Genomic DNA, 12,402 nt, shown 5'->3' with positions numbered 1-12,402 from the left:
TTCATGCGCTGATGAACATCATTAACAGCACACGGCTCTTCATCGATCCACTGACAACCTGCTGCTGCGTTTACAGACAGACAAACAGCAGTGGACACAGAAATCACCCTCCAAACAAACATCTCCAGCGCAGTCGAGTGAGCCGTCATTCAGTCTTTAAGTGGGTGTGTTACAGCGCTAATGATGAATAATGTGTCTTTGAACATTCATCGTGTGTCTGAGGTTAAAAACATTGATCAATTCTCTTTAGCAGAAAGCGTGCCGTCCCGCTCGGCTCATGATGGATGAGCAGATCCGCACAAGCTGAGGCTTACATAAACATAGCGTCTCGTTCTGTGAACTTCCGTCATCGTCCTGCACATCGCTGACATTCGGAGCAGATGTTACTTAGACACGGAAAAGGAGAGCACGGATAATCGCCATCTCAGCCGGCGGATCGCCGTAATAATCCAAATCAAAACTCATTAGTGCAGAACGCTCCGCAGATGTCTGCAGAATTTCAACATCCATCATTCATAAAGTACCACGCGTTCCCACCCCATGCGTGTTTGTTTTCCAAGTTTGAGAAAGCACATTAAACGCAGCTTTACATAAAAGGGGAGGAAAAAGAGATGCGGACAAATGTTGAACAATGTCGATACAAATACTACCACACTACATTTACAGTCGGGCTGGATATCCGCACAAATCCCTCGATTTGAAAATGGCTCAATTGAAATGGCCGACAGAATTACTGTTTCGAGAGATGTTCACAAAGCTGCACAGGGAACAGCTATTTACAAACGGTGGATTACATTTTTGATGCATTTGGCAGATGTCTATATCCAAAGTGACTTACAGTGTGATTAGACATGTGCCGGTGTTCGGTAATAAGGTACACCACGGTAGTGTTATTGCAGGTACGTCAAATGTCTCATATTTTCACGCCACGTCTCATATTTACTTGTTTCTGAATACCACATAGAAACAAATAGCCGAACATAAGCGCCAAAATTGCATGGGTTATATTGCCATTGGCATTCCTGACAGTTGAAGAGTTAGCTTGGTCCGCTAGCTACGCTAAAGTTTGCATCTCGTAATTTAACAAATAAAATACAATAATCCGCTAATCGTAGTTATGTAGTTAATAATGGCAGTGCGGCAGAACAATTATTTTGATTTGAAGTTGAAGATGAAATGCAACACAAGCGTATCTTGCCAGTATGAACGCACATGGCGATCAGAACGACTCGCAAACAAATGACTCCTTTGAACCGATTCGTTTACACAGAATGTAAGAGATCAGTGAATCGTTCAAAGCTCAGTGAACTACAAGAGAACGTAGGGTGTGAATGAGCTTTGCTCATTTAGTTAGACTGGTTACTTATGGGCTCAAAAGTCTTATAAAAAAGGCTTATATTAAAATTTTCAACTTTTCTGTTTTATTGAATACATTTAATGCTTTATATAACTTATTTGTTTTCATTTCATCAATTTTTTTAGAACTTGTTTTGTTAAGACACTTATCCATGTTTTTCATTTGGGAATTCATTATTATATATTTTTTAATTAGTCAGTATCTGTGTTTATTAAGCTTAGTTTTCCCCGTCACTTTGACTGGTGAAAAGTTGTGTGCTTTGAGGAGGAAGAAAAATAAGGGTTGCAGCAAAGTAAAATGGTGCATAGTTGGGCCCCCCATACATGGATTTGCCTAGGGCCCCCAAATCACTAAATCCACCCCTGAGGTCAAATAAGAGCCACATGTGGTGATGACACAAAACAGGATTTGCATTAATCAAATTTTACATCATCAAATCTTTTGTAGAAAACAGAAAAATAAATAATTAAATACCGATTGGTCAAAAATATTCAATTAACCCAATAAAAAAAATGATAATCACTGATGAATTAAAGAACACAGCAAATGCCACAATACCGGAACTTGTACATTTTTAAGCAAAGCATTCCGACATCTTATCAGAGGCTCTCTAGAGGAACATCATTCATCTGCTCGTGTACTTTCTCTTCAGGACAGAAACAATTGTACCTTGAGTAAAGTCATTTCAGCGAGGGCAGCTGAAACACAGCTAACGCAACATCTCAGGTCACCAGCATTAAGAACGGATCTCTAACCAGCTTCACTTCTGTCCAACAACATTATTCTATAGAATATCATCTGAAGAGATCAGCAGAAAGAATATTTCTGATTCTGCTAAATATAGATGAAACAAACAATGTATTTTCATGCACACAGTATCGACCTGCGCACAGAACAGAACAAACCACACACACACACAAAACATTTGACCAAGAGAAAGCATTACATACAGAATATATAGTATATTACTTTACTGTTGTTTCATGTTTCTGTCATATGTCGTTTGGATATAACAGCAATAACAGAATCTATTCTATGCTGACAATCGTATTTTAAAGATCTTCACAATCACAGCTCTTAGTTTGAATTAATGATATTTCTGAAAGCCAAATGGAAAAATATATCTAAAATGGAGGAAAATCTCCCTAGACCCTCTGAGCCATTAAAGCAAATAGACTGCAGCTCTGAATGCCACGATTTCACTAATAAAAAGCATTTCTGCAGTCAGTTTCTATCAGCGAGAGACACAGGCGGCCAGTGAACTGTGGAGGTGTGTGTCTGTGACTCCTAATGCGCTTCGTCCCAGTGGAGAAAGTGCACGAAGACTCAATTCAGCCACTCGGCGACATCAATTACAGCCGAATGAATGTAGCGCTGCTGCCTGCCCCAAATGATCTCAGAACAGATATTTTTGATATCTCACAACACCATTTTCAACGGAAAAATGAAAACTTTTCATGCGTTTTAAGCCATTCGTTTTCACACGACAATAGTGTTTTGGGCGCCTAAAAATGGGTTTCAATGTGCAAGGGGTGCAAATGATACCGTTATCATCACAAAGGCATGACAAATCGATGATGTCATGTGTATCACGTGTACATTCTATAGACGGTTTCAGCAGCGACAACATAAACAAACGTTATGTGGCCCAAACTTAACTTCCGATAGACAAAGTTGAAGTTTTTTTATTTAATTAAATAAATTATTATACAATAAAATATGAATATGAATTCATATTTATGTAAATTAAATCTAAAATAAATGGTTATATTATAACCAAACGCAGACTTTGGGTCAACGTGTGCGTCCAATGAAACGTCAATAGGGATTTCTTTACAATGCAACATCGCCAGCTAGTGGCCTGCCGCGTCATGTTCACAAAACGTTTCAAAAACATCATTGTTGTGTAAATGTACACTTAGATTCTTCTAACATTGTTCTTTCTGTGTTTGACTAAAACAAATAAAAGAATACAGATTCGAGAACAACATGAATTTTAATTTTGCATGATTTTCTCACTTTCCACGCAAAAATTATTTCCCAATCTCAATATACATTTGGATAACCATATAAGAGAACAACAAATGTATTGAAGTGTGCACAAAAAGATGTTGCTTACTTGCTATTAAGTTCACAATTTTGTCTCACAAACCGTACACACCACTGCTTCATGAAGTTTGTAGTTTAAGAATCGCACGGTAAAAATGTTTTTAAGTCGTCACAGATTTCTGCACTGAAAGTAAACATCCATTTCCAGTGATTTAGCGCGTTCTTAAAACGTAAAGCTATTCCATGTGGTGTGGATGTCAGCAGCAAGGCACTTAACTTCACATATCCCTAAACAAAAGCATTCATCGTGCTGAGGCGGCAGAAAAAACACATCCACAATCACATGGGCTCACATCAGAGAAACCGAGCTGATTCATTCTGACCTGCTTCATTTCCCCGAGCTGAATGTGAGATTCTGAGTGAGCGCACACGCACACGTACCCTCAGCAAAACAATACAGACGCTTGAATATTTCACAGCTTCTTATTCTCTTCATTCAATGGGTTTCGACAACTCTCCAACAGCAACAAGACATCAAGCCCCATCTGCACGTGTGAGAAACAACCAGAGAATCCAGAAAAGATAAAACCATCAGTCCAGGGAATAATCAACCAAAGCACACAGCCTTGCATTTTAGCTTTGATCAAACATGTTAGTGAAATGAGTAAATATGAACAAATGAAATTAGGCCATAAGAAAATGTTACTGAGATGTTGCTCTTGCACAGATTTGATGGAGTTTTCAGTTGCGTTTCATTTAAGTATCAACTAAAAAGAGAAACGCATGAAGAGTCTGGAGGTGTAAATGAAGGTAGATTGTAGAGGTGACATCATCTGGATTTGAGTAAATGTGATGAGAAATGTCAATAATATTGATGTTTGATTGCAGACGAGACACATCTGAGCTCAGCTTGACACATTGTTGACGTCTCTTCTCAAACTCACATGACAGACGACACGTCTGACTCTTTTCTCATAGGCCCAAGCTGGTTGCCTGGAAGACCAGCTAAAACCATCTGAACAACAGCTTGACCAGGGTGAAAGCTTGATCAGATTGGCTGGTTTTAGCTGGTTTAAGATGGTTCTTAAGATGGCTGGGGCCAAAGCCCCTTTAAAACCAGCCTGCCTTACCAGTTTAACCAGCTGGTTTTAGCTATTTTTCCAGTAGGGTTGGATTATTGCGAGCTCTGCTCTGAGCTCTGTCAGAAATGTATTACTTACACATTTTGACCATCTCCTTTGAAATTGAAAATAAAAATTTTGAATCGGCCTATAGATCTTTAATGAGCTATTTCTTACTGGTTTCAGTTGACGCTTGATGTCTAAAATAAAGGTCCCGAAGCAAAACCAGCTGTGAAATACTGGTGTAAAAACAGCTCAACTTCCAGACAGAATGTTTTGCTTCATTAGTATTTAAACATGTAAAGTTGTGGAAAAATATTAAATCATCATTTCTAGATGTATTGTGGTCATTTCAGTCCAGTGTCTGTTGAATTTGAGGAAAATCAAACCTCAGGAGTGACAAAGTCAACAAACAGCAATGTGAAAGACACATGAAAACTGTCATAAAAATCCAGATTATCACATAAAAAAATAGCTTTTGAACTTCGTGTAGAAATATGACTGTTGATATTGCTTAGAGGTGAATCCGAACTTGGTTTCTTTGCAGTATTTGAGGTCTGAAAAAATACTGAGCATCTCTTCTGTTATTTCACCTGTTTCTCCAGTTTTCATTTTCTGCAAATAAGTGCAAATAGAAACAATCTTTTTATTTGAAATTTGGGAGAAATATTGTTAGTAGTTCACAGAATGAAACAAAAACGATCATTTTACCTGAACACATACCTAGAAATAGTCAATTCAGAAAGAACTCAAATAATTTTGAGATGATCTCTTAATTGTTTTCCACAGCTTTATACACATATTCAGACTAGGATAAACATGAAATGGAATAATGGCATGATACAGAAGACGAGGTAAAACAGCGGAAACTATGTGGAGTATCCACCCTCTAAAGCACTTATCGTTGAGAATACATCCCAGACATCTCGGGTTAAACGGAAAAAATATTTCCAGTGTGCAAAATCAGATGGCCGTCGACTGCGGCCGATTCATGCGTGTGTGATCTGAGGCTGAGAAGATTTTTCCATTAATTCCCAGTTTCTTAAGACCACCGCCGGCACATCACATGTCTCCTGCCAGCATCACCTTTCTGCCCGTGTGGATAAATAACTGCCCAGATGACCCCAGAGAATCGCTGTGCTTCTGAATTACAGGAAAGCTTGAGGGTTTGGTGTAAATGAGAGACATTTCACTCGCTCTGTGCTGGAGGGGCAATTACGAGGCGCTGTGTTTCTGCATGGTGCCGCAGGAAAGGTGAACGCAGTTATGAATGCCCTAATGCTTTCACACTGTGAAGCTATCAGAAGACTTTTCAAACCCAACTGTCAAAGACATGCAGGGAGGTCTCATGGGTTTGCATTATTTTCTGCCTTAAGAGTCTGGCCGCCAAAGACCGTAGAGCGCAAAGATGTCAAACTCAGTAGGGTGGTCTCAAATCCAACCCACTAGCACAAGGGGCCAAGGTTTGGCAGAGGGAAAAACAAAACTGGAAGGACACAAAACTACACCTAGCGGAGAAAATACACAAGTGCCTTTTAAAAGAAGCAGTATATTATACAAATATTTTATGATAATAAACTTCCAGAAGTGTCCATATGTGTATGATTTTCTCAAGCCAATTGAAATTTCAACCTCAATTTCTTCATGTAGCACTTTTTACAATGTTGAATTAAATTAGAATTATTGCAAATGTTGTTGTCCTCATAGATAGATTTTGACTAGAGACTCACCGATATATCGGTATCGGCACCACATATCACTCCGAATAATCGGCTATCGTAACAGCTATTACAGTTTTTCAGAGACTACGTGACATTTAGTTAATTCCTTTTTTTGTACAGGAGTGTAACATACAGTATATACCGGATTTAACATGCAAAAAAAGTGTAGTAATAAGAAAAAGTGAAGCGGTGAAGTCTAAGATTGTTGGAACATTATATGAAAACTATATTATCAGACTTGACAAAACCCTACGCTAAGCTCATGTCCGTAAGAAAGCAAGCCGAGATGATCTCATTGAGATGAACGCTATCATAGAACCTTCTCCAGAGATTAAAGACCTTCTCGCCTTCCCGAGGAAAGTAATCCATTGGCACCCGAGATACAAGCAGCAAAAGCTTTGATTCATAAGTTCTGAGTCCCGCCTGAGCTTCAAAAGATCTCCATATGCGCTGGCAGATGGCAGGATGCTTTTGTCAGTGGAGATATGCATACCGCGCGTGCTCGCCAGGTTCTTGGCCGGCGCGCAGCTGCCATGTGGCCCGTGGGCAGGTGTGGAGCGGGTGCTAAGCCTGTCGTGTACTGAGGTGACTGGGATCAGAAGTGAGAGGAGGCATCAGAGGTCTTGAGGACAGCGGTCGGATGGTGGGAGGCGATGCTCACTCCTCTCACGCACTGGGGCTCTAGCATCTCGGTCCTCTGGTGACAGGTTCAAATGAGAAAACCTCACGTGCCACGCTTAGAAGAACACTTGAAAGATACTTGAGGGTTGGAGGTTATAAAACGTATTTTATTTCAAGTGCTCCTCGTCGTTTCATTTGTAACGCATGTGTGGTACGTGCCGTGTTCATTGCTTCGTGATGGACTTCCAGCAGAGAATACTGATGTCGACGTAAAACTCCATTTGCAACCCACTGAACTTTGGGAATTGAATCAAGTGAGATTTTCAAGAAAAATATGTAGGCAGAGAATTGATTATCCTCATTTTAAATTGACTGGATTAAAAAAAAAAGTGTCAGAGTTTGACCTGTCACTTATAGAAGACCACACCCTTCCTGAAACAAAACTGGGACTCGATTGGTTGAAACTTAAGATGACTTTGTGACATCAGGTGAAAAAAGGTTATAATAAGAATTTTGATTTAACTTTTTATTTGAGTATTGTGTTTTATTCGAAGTACATTTGAAAGTGAAAAGGTTTCCTGTCAATGGTCTTCACATGACCCAGACATGATCCCATAAGAACAAACCAGACATGGATGAGATTTCATTATTGTAGAAGAACTTTCTCCTGAGCAATTTAAGAGAAACACGTAAGACTAGAGTTGATACTTAAATGAGACACAACTGAGAAGTAAACCAAATCTCCAGAGCTCTGAAAGAGCAAGAGCATCATCCTCTGGGTTCACATGTCAACTGGTTTAGCTGTGTTTTATTGACATAAGCTCCATAAGCAGCTTACACGCATGACAAAGACGGAAAACCTCCTTCATGAAGGAAAATTCAAACAATCCACACTACAGTGATTTTCTACTATACTGTAAAGTTTACTTCAGAGTTTGAATAGAATATTGATTCTATGATGCATTACAATCATCTCAATATTCTTACATGAAATCCCGAGAATAAACTTTGAGAGCTTTATTCATGCTTTATTTAGCTGACATGGAATTCAGTCTAGTTAAACATGATCTGTCTTCATATGCAGTCGGTGCCAAACCAACAGAACTGTTATAACCGTTATAGAACTTGAAAAAGCCAAAACCTGGCAAAGAAACTGGTTATGAATTATTCCAAAAGAATAAATATTGAATTCAATTGTAATTGATTTGTGAAATCTGAATAAATACCAAACCATACTTTCAGATGTAAGAGTTACAGTATGTCATTGAGACGTTTTGTTTCGTGCTTTACTTTAAAAAAATGTTTTTAACTTTAAAGGTCAGCGTACTGTTGAACCCTCCTGTTACTGTGTGTGCAGTTTTTAGCAATGGTTTAATGTGTGGGGTTAAACTGACCCCACAAATGTTTCAATATACGCTCATTTATGCAAATTTACATTGTTTTTTGCTTTTTTTACTCACACTGTCCCAACTTAATTGTAAAATAAAATATCAGGACAAAACATAACTTTTTGTTGATTCTGTAACCAAGCAGTTGATAGATGCTTCTTTAGAAAAATAAAACCAAACGAACCAAAAACCATTCAGGTCATAGTTACAGAACGTGAAAATAACTGATAACATTATTTTCATCATATTTCTGTTATCCTATAAACATTATATCTCGCTGAATAAAGATTTCAAATTCTAAACAGAATACTTTTCAGTAGATGTCAAAGTTGCTTTGGGGTCAATTTGACCACAAACATAACTGGAGGGGTAAATAAATGCTGTTGAGACACATCTACACTATGGCATCGCTGTGAAGAACCTTTCAAGCACTTTTATTTTTAATAGTGCGTGGCATCATTATTTACAGTATAAGAGTTAATAAGAGTTGATTTTTCTGCGAAACATTCAAAGATTCTAACATCTTCGAGCAGTCACGGCCAACAAGAAAAACACAAAAATAAGTCTGTCCAGTAATGGGCCAGCAGAAGGAGAAAACCAGTTGACGAGGAATGATAAATAGAAACAAGCAGCACTTAGCAAACAAACTTCATGCTTCTATTGTGAAATCGGTGGTTTAGTCCCAAACCATTGATTCTACTGAATAAACCCATACAAAAACTTAATCATAGGGCAAACATCACTCTTTCAGACTGCGAGAAGAACAGACCCATCTCCTGTTTTAAACAGAGGTTGTTCACAAAAATGAACAGCTGTCATCCTTCTTAACAACAAAAATTGCTAAAGCGGCAAGTAACACACAAAACACAAACAGCCGTCAAGCATTTCTTATTCAAAGCAGATGGCATGAACACAGATCAACTCAAAGGTTTTGCTTTGGTTCTTTCAGTCATCGTCAGGCTTTCGTCATGGCACTGTCTGGCCTTTCCTTCATTCGGGTTCGTCACTGGATTTAGATCATCTGCAATATTCACGTTCTCCGTTTAAAGACCAATAACATGGCAATTTACTTTCTATTAGCACGTCTCATTTCATCCTCAACACGGTGTCCCGCACAGACGTCAATGAGTGTGTCTGATAGCAATTACAGCTGATGAATTACAGCGTTCCCATGAGGATACACAAACAGCCCTGTCATGTGACACAACAGAAGACCGGCCGCTGGGTTTCTCTCCTGACGTACAGTATTACTTCTAAATGAACAACCCAATGTCCTGAAAACGTCCCCAGTTAGTCTTCATTTGGTCAGCGTGACATGACTTGACCACGTCCATTTTTTGAATCTTGAAATGGTCAAATAAAATAAACTAATTTAATCCTCCATGTGTTTACATTAGAACGATGTTAACAACGTGCCTGTCTGGTCATTGGGACGTTCTCGTCACGTCCCAGAAATGTAGTTGTGACGAATATGGTCTGGTCCAGGTACCAGACCATTGGAGGTAATCACCATGTCCCAACAACGATCCATGTTACGTTTTTGCGACGAAAATGGGAATCACAAAGTTGTGTCACTGGAACGTTATTTGGTACGTCACTGGAACAATATGGTCCAGTACAGGTACTGTACGTTCTCACAATGTGACTGTATTCATTGGGAAGTCGCCTTTACACTGTAAACAACCCATCATTGAAAAAAAAGGGAAAGGTCCACCCAAAACGTTTTACTCATGCACATGTCCTCCCGGATGTATGACTTTCTTTCTTTAGCTCTGAGTGCAAGAAAGGGATATTCATATTTTAAACGTATTTAATGATCAAATCACACAAGTCATACACACGTGAGGTGGTGTGAGGATGAGAGTAACATATATTCTTTCAAATTTCTCACTTTGTTTTCCACACACACAAAAGCACAAAAAACAGCACACGTGTTTGGAATGACCGGAGGCGAGTCAATCATGACAGAACCGCTGCTTTAAATAAAAACATTGTGTTGGCATCAGGTTGGAATGATGGGATTGTTAGAGCAGATCTGTGTGGGAGAGACAGAAAATAAGAGTGACATCTGAAATCTGAAAGACAGGTGTGTCCCACACCTCTGAGACCCTGAAAGATCCATTTCTCACAGAATCACACTGCTGTCCAGTTTCTCACTCTACCCTCTTCAGATTACATTTACATTTACAGCGACTCACAGATGAGGGAAACAATGGAAGCAATTGGAACAACATAAGGACAACAAAAAGCATAAGTGCAATAAAAGAAAATTGGTCTCATATAGCCTACCACAGTATACAGAGCTAAGGTTTTTTTTCTTTTTTTTTTTCTCTTTTTTTTGAAAGAGTAGAAAAGAGATAGAAGTCAGAACTGATCGGTCAGGTGTTGACAGAAGAGATGTGTTTCAGACGGTTCTTAAAGATGGCCACAGAATCTGCTGATCTTGTAGCAGCGAGCAGATCATTCCATAAATGTGGAACCGATCCCGAGAAGGTACGTGAGAGAGATCTTTTACCTTTTTGGGATGGCACCACAAGACGTCGTTCATGTGCAGAGCGCAGATGGTTGTGATGGTTGATGAGCCCAGTTGAATGGAGAAGTTGTGATGACTCTTTGTGTCGGCCGGGATTACAAGCAGTTCTGTTTTAGCAAGGTTCAGCTGCAGGTGATGGTCCTTCATCCAGAGCAAGATGTCGGATCGTCAGGCTGAAATGACAGGTGGAGTTGTGTATCATCCGCATAGCAGTGATAGGAAAAGCCATGTTTCTGAATGACAGAGCCAAGGGATGTCATGTATACAGAAAATAGCAACGGACCAAGCACTGAGCCCTGAGGCACCCCTGTGTCGAGATGTTGGGACTCAGAGACCTCTCCTCTCCAGGATACTCTAAATGACCTACCTGTGAGGTAAGACCTGAACCATTGTATCAAATATTTTAAAACGAAAATACTAATTTCTCGCTAATAATGCAATCAAAATTTATTGAAAGTGAAAATTAAACCTACATTTATATAAAACTATGCTTTAACCGGCGTTTCGGCCGCCATTTTATTTTTCCTAGTTTGATCCTGCTCGACCAATCACCTTCCTTGCATGTTGTTATAGAAACGACAGGTCTCGCTTCTTTCTTGTCATTGGTCAGCTGTGAACAAGGTGCTAGAAGTAGGGCGTTTTCTTTTCAGAAAAGTTGAACTTTTTTAAACTTCAAAAGACGCTCTGAGCTGCAGAAAAAGACGCAGGCGCTGGCGTTTAAAAAAGCGCTCAGGACTTTTTTGAAAACATGGTTTACTCCATAGGATTATAATGTAAAACAGACGCTAGCAGCTTCAAAAAAGTCAAATCTTAACATAGCCTTATACTGTACGCTACAACATTTTGAAGGATTAACTATAGTAATTGGATGAATTGTAGCAAATACTGTAGTACACTTTAAATGTTTACTATGGTAAGACTCAAACATTTTAGTTTTAGTTTATTTTAGTAAAGTTTACTGTAGTAAATGCTTAAGTACACTTTTCATGTGGGAACTAATTCAAATGTGCGATAAATTTCATTTACACAGCAATGTTTATAAAGGGAAATGTTAGGATTGCTTTAAATGTGAAACGGCCAGTAAGTGGTGGCAATTTTTTACTGAGTCATTGAATCATTCCAATGACTGACTTATTCAAGAACAAAGCAAGTGTTAATCACCGAATGATTATCTCGTCCGAGTCGTTCAAAAAAACGATTCATTTAGGAGAGAAAGGCTGCAAAAAGGCTGTAAGTGTTCAAATGAATGTTATTGCGCAAATGCAATATTACTTATGGTAATACGATACTACTACCGTTTAAAAAATAGAGCAGTATCGTGGTATTTTGAAGCTTTAGCATCGTGATGCTACCGTAGCACCGGTACACAGTGCAATGCTAGTCACAAGTGCCGTCAAGATCTCAGTAACTACAACGTCAAAAGCTCAATTACACAAATAAGTGCTTGCATGGTTGGTTTCAAATTTGAGTCAATGTTCTACCAGCAGATCTACAGGCAACATTGTCTTCTACATGAAGTGACTGAAAAACTTCACATGATGAATTCTGGAGGACGGTCAGTTCAGTGAGAAGCTGACGGAGAGTTCACAGATGAACAGAACTTCAGTTTGGA

The 12,402-nt window shown here is 39.0% G+C and overlaps 1 protein-coding gene across 2 annotated transcripts in view; it reads right to left on the bottom strand.

The window, feature by feature from the left end:
* The window catches only part of lrfn2b (leucine rich repeat and fibronectin type III domain containing 2b), a 70,304-nt gene that overhangs the window by 21,395 nt on the left and 36,507 nt on the right, over positions 1 to 12,402 (bottom strand). The window contains exon 2 of one of the 2 annotated variants that reach the window (XM_057352076.1): positions 10,773 to 10,963. The exons of the other annotated variant lie outside the window; for it this stretch is intronic. The gene's annotated coding sequence lies outside the window, so the exon portion shown is untranslated. The remainder of the gene's footprint in view (positions 1 to 10,772; positions 10,964 to 12,402) is intronic. 2 annotated transcript variants of the gene reach the window in all.

The sequence above is a fragment of the Triplophysa rosa genome, linkage group LG15 (assembly GCF_024868665.1).
Source record: "Triplophysa rosa linkage group LG15, Trosa_1v2, whole genome shotgun sequence".
Classification (NCBI taxonomy): Eukaryota; Metazoa; Chordata; class Actinopteri; order Cypriniformes; family Nemacheilidae; genus Triplophysa; species Triplophysa rosa.
The sequence above is the reverse complement of the archived record's forward strand: the minus strand, read 5'-3'. Positions and strand labels throughout refer to the sequence as shown.